This window comes from Schistocerca piceifrons, chromosome 4 (genome assembly GCF_021461385.2).
Source record: "Schistocerca piceifrons isolate TAMUIC-IGC-003096 chromosome 4, iqSchPice1.1, whole genome shotgun sequence".
NCBI lineage: Eukaryota > Metazoa > Arthropoda > Insecta > Orthoptera > Acrididae > Schistocerca > Schistocerca piceifrons.
The window spans coordinates 517,341,504-517,357,305 of NC_060141.1; the positions used below are offsets into that span (position 1 = coordinate 517,341,504).

A 15,802-nucleotide genomic window follows, 5' to 3' on the forward strand; every position below is an offset into this window, starting at 1 on the left:
GTTTGGTGCTCCAAGCGTAGCTGAATTCATAGCTACTAAATTGAATAGTCTCAATAATTTACTGCCAAGACAAAGAAGAACTTCATTGGGAGCCGGTGACATTTCATTACTGTCATCAACACTGTAGTTTTCTGATTTACGGAAAATGTTTCAAGTGTATGACTTTTAAGTGTCCAGTTTGTAACAGACTTGAGAATTGTACCGGGTACAATTATGTCTACACCTGGTAAAAGACTTATACAGAAGAGCAGTATTACGTCACTCCATAAAGGAACACGGATGGATCTCGCTATGTTTCGGACAAAAATGCAGAAATACGCAGCAACACCAACGATAATCGCTAAAAGTGCTGAAAATTCTTTAAAGAAATATTATAGATGACATGGGCAAGCTAATTTACATTAGATAAATTATAATGTATTTAGACCAAAACAATAATTAAAATTACACACCTTTATAATTTCTCCTCTAATAGCGGCTAAAGACAGATACAGACAAAAGAAGTCTACTCATGCATATAATGCTACGTCACAGGTTCCTCTCTCTCTCAGCTCTCGAGGAAGACGACCAAGAATGCACAATATGTAGTGCTATTTATACTATTGCTGATTATTAATATCTCTTTGTAATCTTACAACATTATTTTCCTCTGTGGCTATATAGTACATTTTTTTCATCGCAGATATTAACATATTTCGTAATTACATTATGAGTATAGAAATATTACAATCATAAACACATCGAGAATATTATTACAGAAAATATTACAATAATTACCAACGTCCTTTATACAAAATTAAATAATATTTTTTGTTAAACAATTACAGTACATACGAATTGCTTCATAGCGGCGTACATAGTACAGTTAAACGTCATTTCAGTTTATTAACAGTGTGTGTGCTGCCAGGGAACGTTATAGTAGCTCCAAAATCAATGTAACGCGAGCCACCTACAAGAGAAAACGGTTCAAATATAATAAGAGTTGAAGAAGGAACGAATATTTTGAGCAACTTTCTTGAAATATTCTGCTGTGTTCGGAAACACAAATTAAAAAATTCTTATCCGGTAGAAGGGTAATGGGTGCGGTGAGCTAACTGCACACGAAATATACCTTCCAATAACACGAACTTGACTTATTAAATATTAAACTGTATACAAGATGAATGTTTCATTTATGCCAGCCGGCTTTATTTGCTCCATACTGAGAATTCTTCTTCTTCTTCTTCTTTCTTCTTCTTCTCCTTCTGCTTCTGCTTCGTTAAGACCCTTCAGGATCATGCGTGGCTTGTTTGAGAATTCAACATGTAAGAGAATCAAAATACGAACCATGAGACAGTGATAAGCACCATTTAAAGCTAATTAACTACGGCACTGAAACCACTTTAAAAAAATCAAAATTCACTAAGCAAGATTCGAAATTCAGGATTCAAAATAACAACATTGCCTTAATGATGAAGGTTGCCTTTCTTCGCAATAAATAACTTTATTCACAAGATCAGGAAGGGAAACAACTTAGTTACACTTGTTATGATAAATATCAGCAATTACATGAACAAGATTCCACCAACATCATATTAAAGCAAGCGACAGCTACTTAAGGCTGCACTGTAGCTGGTGACCGTGGCTAAGCAACGGAAATGACTCAGTCAGTCATATTACTCGATCGACAACTGACATGAGCGAAATAGAAGTAACTGCCACGGGGAATACCAACAACTCTCTGGATGCATCGCTGACACTCCGAAGGCCACAGCGCCAAATCAGTCAGAGCTCATTGAGGCAACCCAACTACGGCATGTGTGGGGTACGTCAGCCTGCTGGTTGCCGTCTAGTCGAACTTCGGCCGAAAACTCGTCACGGGTGGCAAGAATCCATCTACGGTATCGTGGCCAAGGCGATGACAACAGAGCCCTCTATATTGCCCAACGGCCTTGTTGGGCAGTATGACATGTGTCCACCCTTCGCCTTCATGACGGACTGAACTGCTGGACACACTTTCAATGAAATGTTTGAATGTCTGTTAAGGAACGGCAGCCCATTCCCCCTGAACGTGAGAAGCAACAGGAGGTAGTGATGATGGACGCGGAGGCTGAACCGGAATAGACGCATCATTTCATCCCAAAGGTGCTGCATTGGGTTCAGGCTGAGACTCTAGGTACGCCAGACAGTTTCAAGAATGTTATTGTCCACAACCCATTGCCTCACAGAATTCAGCTTTATGACAGCGTGCACTGTGATTTTGGTTCCATCATCGTCTCCGAACTGTTCCTCTACCATAACCTGCCTGTAAGATTAGTCCATGTCCTGTGGCGTCTAGCGTTTTCTTAAGCGCTATCAGGGGACTACACACTAACTAGGGAGAACATCCCCATACCGTAACACCATCTCCTCTGCACTTCACTGTTGACACTCATAAAAAGGCAGATAAAGTCCTTGAGGCATTCGCCAAACTCTAATCCTTCCATGGGACTGCCACTAGGTACAGTGTGATCATTTCCAATCATCCGTTGTCCAGTGGGGTCGCTCTTTGAACTATCTCAGGTCTCACTTACATTTGACTACAGAAATGTGTGGCTTACGAGAAGCTGCTGCGGTTGGCTGTAGTTGTTCCTTTGCGTTTTCATTTCAGGATCAGAACGCCAATAGTGGACTTGGGCAACTTTCGAAAGGTTGAAATGTCCCTGATTTATTTGGTTCCCAGGTGACATCCAATGACTCTTCCTCGTTGAGAATCACTAAGCGACAGCACAATACTACTGGCCACCTTTAACATTGGTGGGTCCACCTCTGGTGTCATCTAGTGGCCAATTCTGTAAGTGATACGGCTGACTGGGCACCTTTGGTTCAAATAGTGTATGTTATAAGTAGAAAAACGAGATCTGCAACACCAGTAGCTGCAAGTCACAAAACTGATAAGGGAAGGAACAAGCAGATGACTGGCAAAGTACACGAAGGACAATACATCCATCAGGATGCACATAGTCTGCTCCAGCTCACACAGGCTCCAACTAGGAACCACGTACTCCGGCAGAGAGAAAGCATAAGCTGTAGCCCTATGTAGAGCGAAGAACTTGAGAATACTGTCGACAGCACAGTTCACCAGTCAGAAAAGTAGGTATGGTGCCTCCTAATTTTCGAAAGTTCTAAGAAAGCTCAAAGATCTTTTTAATACGGACTATTAAAAAGGAACCCCCTTTTTGAAACAATAGTTCTTGAAACAATAGTTCTTGACTATATATTTGAAAAACCTCCACAGGATACAACCAACGTGTCATCGTAATACTGAGTAATTTAACAAAAAGTTTCCTACTGAATATTTCCTCACGGAATAGTTTCACAATTTGGCAATAGTGTCTTTTTGAATGATCTCTGCGCTGTGTGGTATGTGTACTTCACATCTATGTTTGTCAACGATATCTCCCGCTGAATCTGCTCTTTATGTTCGAACTACCATGGTGAAAAATAAGGACACAGACATAGTCTAGTTTGACTTGCCTTTGAGTGCAGTGCGTCTTACAATATCTGTTTGTATTATGAGAGTATTGCCTAAGAATGTAACTGTCACCTTGTCTTAGTCACACCCTGTCGCAACAGTCAACATCTCCTATACATACCACTGATGTGACTGACTTTCTTGCGCGAGAAGAGACTCTCGGAATTTGAACTGTGAGCACCAAAATCACATCCAACAAAACTTCATGCGTTTCCTACTTGAGGAAATAGTTGTACTGAATTATTTTTGCTAACTAATTAATTCATGTATGAATTATGTGAAGTGTTCTGTATCTGGCGAGACTCGCAAGCTTCAACGGTTTCCAATATAATAGGATTGGAACTTAAATCGTGGCTACTATTTATTCACAACCGATACAAAAGAGTTACATGTTTGCACCTGTTACAGTACTTCAGAGTAGTCACCAGCGTTGTGTAGAACCCGTTGCCAGCGATGTGAAAGGTGTAGTAGACCTTTAGCAGAGCCTATTCTCTCGATGGTGCGAATGGAGCGGTCTACTGCCTGTCGAATCTCTGGAACAGTTCTGAAGCGAATGCCACAAAGTGGTTCCTTCATCTTCGGAATCAAATCAAAGTCACAAGTGGAGTATGAGGGATGGTACAGTACATCCCAATCCCATCGACTGAACAGAGCAGCCACAGCTTGCGCTGTATGCGCCCGCTCATTGTCGTGCAAAATGATGGGTGGGTTGCGCAGAAAATGTCACCGCTTCTTTCGGAAAGCCGGTCGCAGGTGATGCTCCAAAAACGAAGAGTAATACGTACGTTGGAACTTAAATAGTGGCAACACTGCTGTGGAGACACTAACACATTACGTTCCTCCACGGCAGACCGCCAATGCAAAGTATTACTGTTGGTTTTTAGAGCATCACCTACGACCAGCTTTGCGAAAGAAGCGTCCACACTTTCTGAGCAACCCACCCATCATTTTGCACGACAATGAGCGGGCGCAACAGGTGCAACATTTAACTCTTTTGTATCGGTTGTGAACAAATAGTTGCCACTATTTAAGTTCCAACCCTCGCAATAAGAGCAAAATTTCGGTTCCAGCACATTATGGTCCTAAACAAATAATGTTATAAAATAGCTGCACTTGTGACATCGATCAATCACGTTTCTTTCAGTCCTTTGGCGTATATTATCTCTATTCAGACAAATCATGAACACATTTGCCGCTGTTCGTTTCTTACCAGCAGTTATTCAGTAATTCGCTTTATTTGCAATAGAGTGTTCCTCTTGCCCTGAGCTATAATGGTAACTGGAAATTCGTCCTTTGTTGCATTTGAGGTGACTCTTTTCTTACCAGTTTAACTTCCTGAAATCATGAGATTCAATGAAACTGAAGAATGATAACGGAAATACAATCATATAGAATGCTTAACAGTTTTTATGACAGGTGTTATAATTTTTTGACAGATTGCAGCTAGTTATCCTTGGCTATGTGTGTGTAATAGACACCAGTCACTTCAAGTACCTCGCAAGAAACATTCGATAGGTCGTGATTTGTAATCTTCTTTCATGAACGTGCTAAGCAGTTTGATACCGTTCGCCACGACTTCCTCTCCTTTGTCAACATTCGACATTTGGGAGAGTAACGTACAGTTAATTTCCTCAGTTATCTGCTGGATAGATATCAATCTCTGTCTTCCATTGCAGTTTTTGTCCTCTACGGCTCCCTCTAGTAAACTGGAGACTATTCTCTGAATTATATACGTGTTCTAGCATCCTATCCCTTCTTCTAGTCAGCATCTTCGTCATCCTCATTTTCGCCAATTCTGCGAAGTACCTCCTCATACCTTACCTTATCAGTTTACTTAATTTTGAGCCACCATCTGTGACATCGTACCTGCGAGACTTCGTTTTCGCGTTTTGAGGTTTTCCCGTAGTCCATGTTCAGCTACCATACAGTACTGTACCCAGACTTATATTCTCAGTAACTTCGTATATTAAGACCTATGTTTGATACTAGTAGTACACTTCTTTTCGCAGGAATATTCTCATTTATTGCGTTAGTCTTTTTTATATCCTCTACATTCTATCTGCCAAGCTTTACTTTGTTTCTAAATCAGCAGAATTCCTTCACTTTGTCTGCTACGTCGTCTCCAAATAAATACAGTGGCTTCTGTTCCCATATAACAGCTTATCCCGTCATGCATTTTGTGCGTACGTTCTTGACATAAATTATTACTTCAGTTACTTCAATTTCCTGTATTGTAAAAGACCGATAACTTAGTTCCTGTATAGCGAAACATAGGCACCCATTTCCGCACCAAAAATTTGGATATTGCCACTAATCCAAGAAAGCGCTCTCGTTGCCTTGCTTCCTACCTCCTTCATTTTAAAGCAAACACGGGACTTCGGTACAAGATTGACAGAGACGTTATTCGTGGAAAGCATTTACAGGTAAGCGGAAAGGGAATACAGTGAAGCAAATATTAAAGGTGAAGCCAACACTTTCATCTGATTTTAAACAAAAAGGTACTGTTGGGAAAATTTATATTTATTTAAAGACATGGTACAAAATACTGACGTCACTACATATGCGGATGAAAACTCGTTCCCGATAAAATGAATTTCACGTTAGTCAGAAATTACATCCGCTAGATATCTAACGTGTTCTACTGATCTATGATCGGACGATGTAATGAGCACGGGGATTCTTAGAAGTGGAACAAGAAGTGCGCAGCAGATAAGTCTTGACTTGCGGATGTTACCAGGCTACTTTGCATGAGAGGTGAAACACTGAGACGCTGTGCGTCTGTAAAATATTAGTGGGCCATCGGAGCATCCCTGTCGTGTTATGTGTGATGCACGGAAATAAATAACTCTTGTTGGGGTAAGCAACTTGGCCACGTTTCCCGATCGAACGCCATGTCCGTGCTAATGGTTCATAGACGAAACTGTCAATCCAAAAAAACAACAACAAACTAACTACAGTTGCACCCCAAAAGATGTATTACTATGTGTTTAAATCAGGTAATAATAATATAAATGATTTACCCTTCATTAGATGCATGAAAATCAGGAAACTCTCTACTAAAAAAAACAATGGAACATGCTTCATCTGTCAAATTCACCGGCAATAATGGTGGTCTATATTAGAACACATCTGACCATTTCCCGGCAGGAACCAGCACCGTTCAAGGCAAAAAATATACGATGGCCACTTTTCCCGCCCTGGCGATTTTACTGCAACATCCTCTACACTCACAAGCAGTGGCGTTGCATATAACATTTTCCCTATAATACGGAGCGATTCCCATCCTGTGGACACGAATTATCAGCCTTATCTTTGAGTGTGTTCGATTCTCTTCGTGCATCAATCTGGTTGAATATTGAATCACTTTGATATTACACTGTTCTAGAGACTAGAAACACCATAAGTGATGCGATCCCAAAATACGCTCCACTCTAAATCCTAACGAGTACTCCCATTTTTATGCACAATGTACACGTAATGAACTCTGAGAATCCTCACTGAGTTCACACAATGCGTATGTCTTTCTTAACATTATCGTCCATGATTAACTAGCTCGGACCTGTCTAATTTGCTGCCTGATCTTTGCGTAGCAATGCATATGAACTGCGCTATAACTAAAGTTTAGTGTTCATAATTACCACATTACCATTTGCATAAACTATAACATAGTCTATGTCACTAAGCTCCATGTCATCGATTCTTCAATAAGAAAAGTCAATCACTAAAGAAACAACTGTCGCTTTAGTATTTAACCACATAAACATTTACGCACATTAATACTTAGCAAAGTAGTAGCCCTTTTGCTAACAACGATTTCCTGGAAACATTGGTTCGGTATCTTGTACTTCTAATGAAGTAATAAGGCTGTTTACAATCCCATGAGGCACCTTGTACATATATTTCAGACACAAATTAAGATATATTGCATCTATGCCAAAGACCTTATGCTTCCAGTAGCTTGACTCTTAATCACGCATAATTCTAAATCTTTTCCCCTTCCCTTCTAAATTTCTACCATACGTTTGTGGAATAAAGCAGCCACTACTGCGCCTGATTATAAACCTTGATGCTTTCAAGACGGGATCGAAGTTATTGCTGTTATTATCCGTGTTTCTTCCCTTCGGTATATTCCTGGTTTCTTCCAGCTCTTCAGCAGTGAATCGGTAATTCTGTACTTTTTCTGTTTCTTGCTCATCCCTAATTCTTTATATTTCTTGTTTTGCTTCAATTTAAATTCCTTTTTAATTATTTCTTCCGTTAAATTTTTCCTCATATTCCTTGTTGTAGTACAGACCAGTGAAGTTACTATCCAGATTTGTTTTCTTTGACTACTGTTACCGTATCTCCCTTAGTACATCATTGCTCTTACCTGAAAGCTACTTTGTCTCATGAGAAACGAACTTATCACGCTATTAATAGAACTCATATTAATATAATAATTTTGTTCATTAATTTTATTACTTAAGATGTATTTGCTATGAATATTGCAGTGTTTAATCTAAAATGAATCACCAAGTATGCCAGGTCAGATGTAAGGGAGGATATGGCGTCACTAACACTGCCAGATACTGACCAATAAACACAGAACTTCAGGTTCGTACACGGTTTTAACACACGTTTTTACCCATTTTATCGCAGGCTCCATTCGTTAACAAAAATTTCATTGGCTTAAATCCTTTTTTGTTGTACTTTGTCACTTTATTTCAGATCTTTTCTTATTATATGACCAGTTTGGAACATCCTATATCAGTTTCAAACAGCCACAAATATATGCCCTGCCACATCAAGAATGCAGTGCAAAACCCTCATCAGCATCTTCTTCCGAAGTACATGTTCAATATTTTGTATCTCTTGTCTATTAGTGTACAAGCAGCTCGTATCTATAATCACATTCATCTGCCTTATGATATAACGATTTATTTCACCGTCAGGGTAGACGCCATTGTGGATGCGAGATGCAAGGCATTTCAAGCCTACGCACGAGAGCTATCAAGTATTTATCTTGTACTAACGACGTTGATATGTAATGAGGTTTAAGCATTGGCTTTTCATAGCTCTAGAGAAAATATTTGTGAGCACTTGAGAATGGGAACAGATGTCTAGAGACCAGTCACGACATAAGAAAATATCTAAACGATGTATGTACACAAAGAATGTCACAGCCTGCTTTAATCCATAAGATAGTCCGCGTGTACACTCTATCAGCTAAAAGAGACTAGTTAATTAAGATACCTAGGAAACTTTCCGCCATGGATTACTTCCGAGTGAATTGAAATGATGTCATCTGATAGCGGTCTTTCTTTGTTGAACGAAGGTCACGTGTACGGATAGCAGGTAAAATTATTTTCTTCCCTCTTATATTGATTTTTCATTAATTATGTACGCCGTTACTTCTACATATCTCCATTGCTACTGGATTTTAGTATTCTCTTTGTAGATTAACTGCTTTGTTATTCAGCGAATCCATGTTAATGCAAATTTTGTCCTGTGAAACGTTATCGGGAGAGCTAAAACGAAACTCGTACTGGTTCGATGAATGATTTTCGTCTCCCTAAGTTACCACATATCTCAGGCCTTTACTATCCTTCAACAGGCGATACTATGCATATGATCATATGTACTTTCCTCTCCAGATGTCTTGCACTAGAAGTAGCTAATCCTTTCGATCACCTGTAATTTTCAGGATCGCAAAGTAAGTCGACGGGGAGTTCATCCACGTGCAGAACATTTTACTGAATTAGAATCAGGTCGCCCCTCACCAAAAGCTGAATAAATATGGTTATATTTAATCCATATTTTGCTGCTGCCGACGTGACTGTATTCAATGCACAGGAAGTATGAATAAAAACACAGTTACTCTCTTTTTTTTATTTTATTAAATCACACGATGCATTTCGAATCCTTTAGGTCCATTATCAGGTCCAAATCGTCTAGTACAGAATTTAAATTGGCTACTGAGTGGGGTGAAATGCATGTTCCTATTACGAAAATGTTAGTGTTAGTGTTGTATCCTGACCACTCGTCAAATATGGGGCGCCTAGGAAACTTGCTTCTCGGATCGCTGGAAAACAATTCAAGCAAATCGTGTTAATGAAGTTTATTACAAAAGGAAATGATTATAATACTTAACTTCCTGAAATACAGATTTTTGCAGGCAGAGGGCGACAGACAAACCTCTTCAGTTAAGACGGTGCTACATAGTAGAAGCGAAATGACTAGTCTTGATGTTATTCTTGAACTCGCTGCTGTAGAACTCGTAAAACTGGCAGTTTTCAACAGGGCCGCGGCCAGGCGGCGCGGCGCTTATGTTCTCTTCGTGTCGAGGGCGCTGCCGTCGGGTTGACGTCCTAGAGAGGGTCGGTCCGCATGTTATTGGCTGACGTCTTCTTCACAGCCCTCTCTCCCTAGCGTCGCCAACCGGCGTGCCGACGCTTGACTTTACGCCGGAACAGTTACGTTCTGTGTATTTTCATCAAGCAAGTGCGGAGAATATGTGAGAAGCTTACTGAACAAACAAGGAAGAACATTTTTTAACCTTTCAAGGTCATTATACGTTGGTTTATTCATTCTATCGTCGCCCATCAACTCACTCACGACACTCATTTGTTTATACATTTTAAAAACATTTTCAGATGTAGTTTACCATGATATGATCAAAGATGAAGTTCATCACATAGTGTCAGAACCATGGTCAGAGATCTGAGTATTAAGATGGTGGCTTATACGATGAACAAATTTAAAACAAGTGTTTAAATTTGCTAAAATGATTATGGCAGCTACAACAGATGCAAGGAATAAATTTAAAATAAGTCTTTGAAATTACTAAAGTTACTATGGCTAGCGAAATCTGTTAGTTCATTTAACGCAAACCCAGGGTCTTTGATCTTGTACAGGTATATTCCTAGTTCTTTTAAAAGCTTTATCCATTAACTTCCGATAATGTCATTGTGTAGCACTATCAAATTGTTTCCTATCCTCCACAAAATCAAAGAGCCTGAATCTAGCAGATAGATTTCGATAGCTTTAGTTATTTCAGCATCTTTAAAGTCTTATTTTAAATTTATTCCTTGCATATTTTATAGTTGCCATAGTCATTTCAGTAACTTTGAGACTAATTTATTACTTGCATATGTCAGCCTCTTAATAATCAGATATCTGACAGTATCTCTGACACTACGTGATAAACTTCATCTTTGATCGTATCACGATAAACTATATCTGTAAATTGTTTTTAAAATATCCAAACAAATGAATGTCTTGAGTGACGTGACGGGCGTCAACGGAGTAAATAAACCAACGCATAGTGAGCTCAACTGGTTAAAAATTTGCTTTCTTTTTTGTTCAGTAAGTTTTTAATATGTTTTTTCCACTATTTATCACGTATTTTCGCACTTGATGCACGAAAAGCAAAACCTACCATCTAACTTTCTCTCAAGAGCAAATGTACGTTGTGTTACACTATTTGCACCTTATGATGGACCCATAGGATCCGAAATGCATCGTGTAATTTAATAAAACGCGAAAAACTTGTGACGAAATCTTTTTAACCGTGTAGTATGCTTATACCTCGCGCTCAGTGACGTATCCTCTCTTTCGTTTGCTTTTCAGTATATTCATCTACACCTACATGGTTACTCTGCAAATTACATTTAAGTGCCTGGCAGAGGGTTCATAGAACCAGCTTCACAATTCTCTGTTATTCCAATTGGTATAGTGCGCAGAAAGAACGAACACCTATATCTTTCCGTACAAGATCTGATTTCCCTTATTTTATCGTGGTGATCATTTCTCCCTATGTAGGTCGTGCCAACAAAATATTTTCGCAGTCGGAGAAGAAAGTTAGTGATTGGAATTTCGTGAGAAGATTCCATTGCAACGAAAACCCCTTTCTTTTAATGATGTCCAGCCCAAATCCTGTATCATTTCAGTGATACTCTCTTCCATATTTCGCGATAATACAAAACGTGCTGCCCTTGTTTGAACTTTCTCGATGTACTCCGTCAGTCCTATCTGGTAAGGATCTCACACCTAATAGCAGTATTCTAAAAGAGGACGGACAAGCGCAGGGGAGACAGTCTCCTTAGCAGATTTGTTACATTTTGTAAGTGTCCTGCCAGTAAAAATCAGTCTTTGGTTAGCCTTCCCCACAACTTTTTCTATGTGTTCCTTCCAATTTAAGTTGTTCGTAATTGTAATTCCTAGGTATTTAGTTGAATTTACGGTCTCTATATTTGACTGATTCATCGTGTAACCGAAGTTTAACGTATTCCTTTTAGCATTCATGTAGATGACCTCACGCTTTTAGTTATTTAGGGTCAACTGCCAATTTTCGCACCATTCAGATATCTTTTCTAAATCGTTTTGCGATTTGTTCTGATCTTCTGACGACCTTATTAGTCGATAAACGGCGGCGTCTTCTGCAAACAACCTAAGACGGCTGCTCAGATTGTCTCCCAAATCGTTTATACAGATAAGGGACAGCAAAGGGCCTATAACACTACCTTGGAGAAAGCCAGAAATCACTTCTATTTTACTCGATGACTTTTCGTCAGTTACTACGAACTCTGATCTCTCTGACAGGAAGTCACAGACCCAGTCCATAACTGAGACGATGTTCCATATTACACTATAAGCCGCTTATGTGGTACAGTGTCAAAAGCCTTCTGGAAATCTAGAAATACGAAATAGATCTGAAATCCCTTGTCAATAGCACTCAACACCTCATGCGAATAAAGAACTAGTTGTGTTTCACAAGAACGATGTTTTCTAAACCCATGTTGACTGTGTGTCAACAGATCATTATCTTCAAGGTAATTCATAATGTTCGAACACAATACATGTTCCAGAATCCTGCTGCATATCGGCGTTAAATGAAGTGGGCCTTTAATTAAGTGGATTACTCCTACTACCTTTCTTGAATATTGGTGTGACCTGTGCAACTTTTCAGTCTTTTGGTACGGATCTTTTGCCGAGTGAACGGTTGTATATGATTATCAAGTATGGAGCTAATGCATCAGCATACTCTGAAAGTAACCAAATTGGTATACAGTCTGGACCAGAAGACTTGCTCTTATTAAGTGATTTAAGTTCCTTCACTACTCCGAGGAGATTTACTTCTACGTTACTCACGTAGATTCGCACGTTGCACAGATTGCACCCAAATGTGCATTGCACGCATTATTTCTATGAAGGAAAACGCAGTTACATTATAGTTTCCAGCAGAATATCATACATTTTCGGCGTCGGTATGTATCTGATATTTGTCTTGTGACGGTGCACACCGTTACGAAATAGGCCCTCTCCCCTTGGAAGGTCACAGTACCGGGACCTCCTTTTTTACAAATCAAGTGCCAGCAAACAATAAGAAACAGAGGTAAAATGAGCGTAAATCTTCCAGGGTTCACTTTTAAAAACTACAGCTACCTTGCAACTATTACTATTTGATGTGTTATGTAGAACGCCATTGAATTAACGTTTACCAGGAAACAATTAAACTACAGCTCGCGTCACGTAAAACGGCGCTTCCGCTCATAGAGATGGAGCAGCGAAGGGATGAGAACTGTGCATGTGCAGCAGCAGAGAGCAGACAAAGAATGTCAACGTTGCCGAAGTGCATTGCTGCGAACAAAAGTCAGGCATTTTACACGTTCAAATCTATAAGGGGAATAGTAAATACTAAAACAAATTTCGATAAGTCTTCATGAAAGAAATATTAATTCACGTCTTGAGGATGTTGCGTCCACTGCTCCTCAGATTTACTCCGCGTGACATCGGGGGACGGGAACAGCTGGCACGTCTTTGTGAAGACTTGCAGTACAGTTTTTCTGAACATGATAATTGTCTAACGACAAGATCATTGACACTACTTGCAGCAATAATCATTTATTGCGATTTGAACTGTACTATACGTAAAAATTTAATACCCAACAAAATTAACTTCAAGCACAAACCGTAATCATTATATTTGCTTGACAACTGCTTCTACTCAATAGAATTTTTAAAAATGTGTATAAGATGTGTGTGTTGATGTGTTTGAATGTAGTTAAGTGTAATCACTGCACACAAAAAATTTGCAGTTGAAAAGACTATCGTAAAAATGGTCATTAAGCTGTTATATTTTTCGCGATTAACGGACATTATGAGTGTAAACTAACCCGTTCGACATTACAGTGAAAGTCTGCATTCATAATCCATCGAACAAGCAAACAATTAACCATCAACTGCGAATAACTTCAGGGAATGATGACCGAAAACATCGAAAACGACCGATATCCCGACAAGTAACAGTTACTGTCATTTTAGGGCCTTATCCAATTCGTGCTTTGAAAATGACAGGGGTTTACATATGGAAATATCGGACTTTTGCCGAATTTATCTAGCTGTATTCTCGAGTGTTATTAGAGCATACAGCATGGTGGCAGAAGCTTAACTTCTCCTTCGGCAATACGTTCAATATTATAGCCTGTATGGGCAATGGCCTTGCCACAGTGGATGCACCGGTTCCCGTCAGATCACCGAAGTTAAGCGCTGTCGGGCGTGCCCGGCACTTGGATGGGTGACCATCCGGGCCGCCGTGAGCTGTTGCCACTTTTTGGAGAGCACTCAGGCTCGTGATACCAACCGAGGAGCTACTCGACCTAATAGTACCGGCTCCGGTCAAAGAAAACCATAATAACGACCGGGAGAGTGATGTGTTGACCACATGCACCTCCTATCCGCATCGTCATTGAGGATGACTTGGCGGTCGGATGGTCCCGATGGGCCACTTGTGGCCTGAAGACGGAGTGCTTTTTAGCCTGTATAATTCAAAGGATACAAAGTCCTAATCAAAAAGGCTAGGAAGTTCTCAATATCATGTACGCAACTGATATCTTGGCAAACACATTTATTAAACCACAAGTCTTTAAAACCAAGAAATATTATTACTTTGTTCCAAAGCGTACATCGCAATACCGACGTCACTTCTATTTGAATCTGTTTCCGAACAACCTGATTGTAAATTTACTATGACAGGTTCAAGGCTTAAATCCATCATCATTTCCCTGTTAAATTATTCTTTCCGAACCTTTTCAGCATGTCGCACAGACTGTGCACGCGCTACAGGTGGGATTCGTCTATTGCCTCATGCACAAGCAATTCACTGAATGTTATCTTGAAAGTTTTTTTTCTCCCACATAGCCTTATCCTTTGCCCAAATTAATGCCATAGGACTACATTGACAGTGACTCGTGGGTAAACGAAAAATTGTGAGACCCCATTCACATGCAAGGAAGTCAAGTTTGTACGTTCTGTCACGTAACTATTAACGAATTGCAGGGGATCGACACGAGTCTGGTTTACACTGTGCTTAATATTTTCATTTTTATGACAGGGAAAAATATCCGCTGTTCTGATGTTTATACTTGGTGTTTTCTCTGTAACAGTTGAATTATAACTGGCAATGGACGACTTCGAAGAATTGTGAATCACGTCACGAAACTGGCAGCATTCGTTTCCGAATGGTAGTAACTGCTGTTTTTCTTACATGTAAATACAAGTTCACTCGCAGAAATATAAGCAGACGAAGAGTAAGCAAGCAGAAGAATTATCCGAGAACCTATTCTTATGAAAACTTTAAAACAATTTTCCAGCAGATCTTCCTGGAATGATACTAATTGACCCATGTTTCATCAAGGTAATACACTGTTGAACTACCTCCTTCTCTTGTATCTTGAATCTTTGTATGGGATGTAGTTCGTGCTGCACCTATGTCACTTCTTTGAACTAAAAACTCTCTTCTTAACATACCAGGAAACAATGTCTTTTAAACTTCTTTACATTGACAAAGGACTTACCATTGAAGCTAATTTTGTCCTTCATAACTGTGACACGTTTTAATGATGTCAGGTATTCATCATTCACATGGGGCACTTTAAAATATCGTTGTTGAAATCGTCCATTTGTGTTCAGGTTCACTGCGATTTCCATGCTTTCCAGGCGACACGAAACCAACTTTTTCCACGGTTCCTACGGCACTGACACTTCGGTTTACAATTCTCTTTACAGTTCTCTTGCCGACTCTACATGGTACTGGAGTCCGTTCTTGTGTCTTCAGATCTCAACAGTAGGACACCAGCTTTCAAATTCACGTTTAAAAAAGTTATAAATGTAGTAAATAATCTCCGTCGTCTGCTTGTGAAGCACTTTACATTTATTGCCGTCACCTGCCTATTTTTTTAAATCACACTTAAACATCTAAAGACACACATTCACACTTATACTGCTACAAGATAAGAAGAATACAAAAAAACTGACAATTGAATGAATAAT

At 39.5% G+C, this 15,802-nt stretch overlaps 1 pseudogene; it reads left to right on the forward strand.

Moving 5' to 3' along the window:
• The first annotated feature begins 13,962 nt into the window (after positions 1-13,962).
• LOC124796758 lies at positions 13,963-14,080 on the forward strand (annotated as a pseudogene).
• Positions 14,081-15,802: the final 1,722 nt, after the last annotated feature.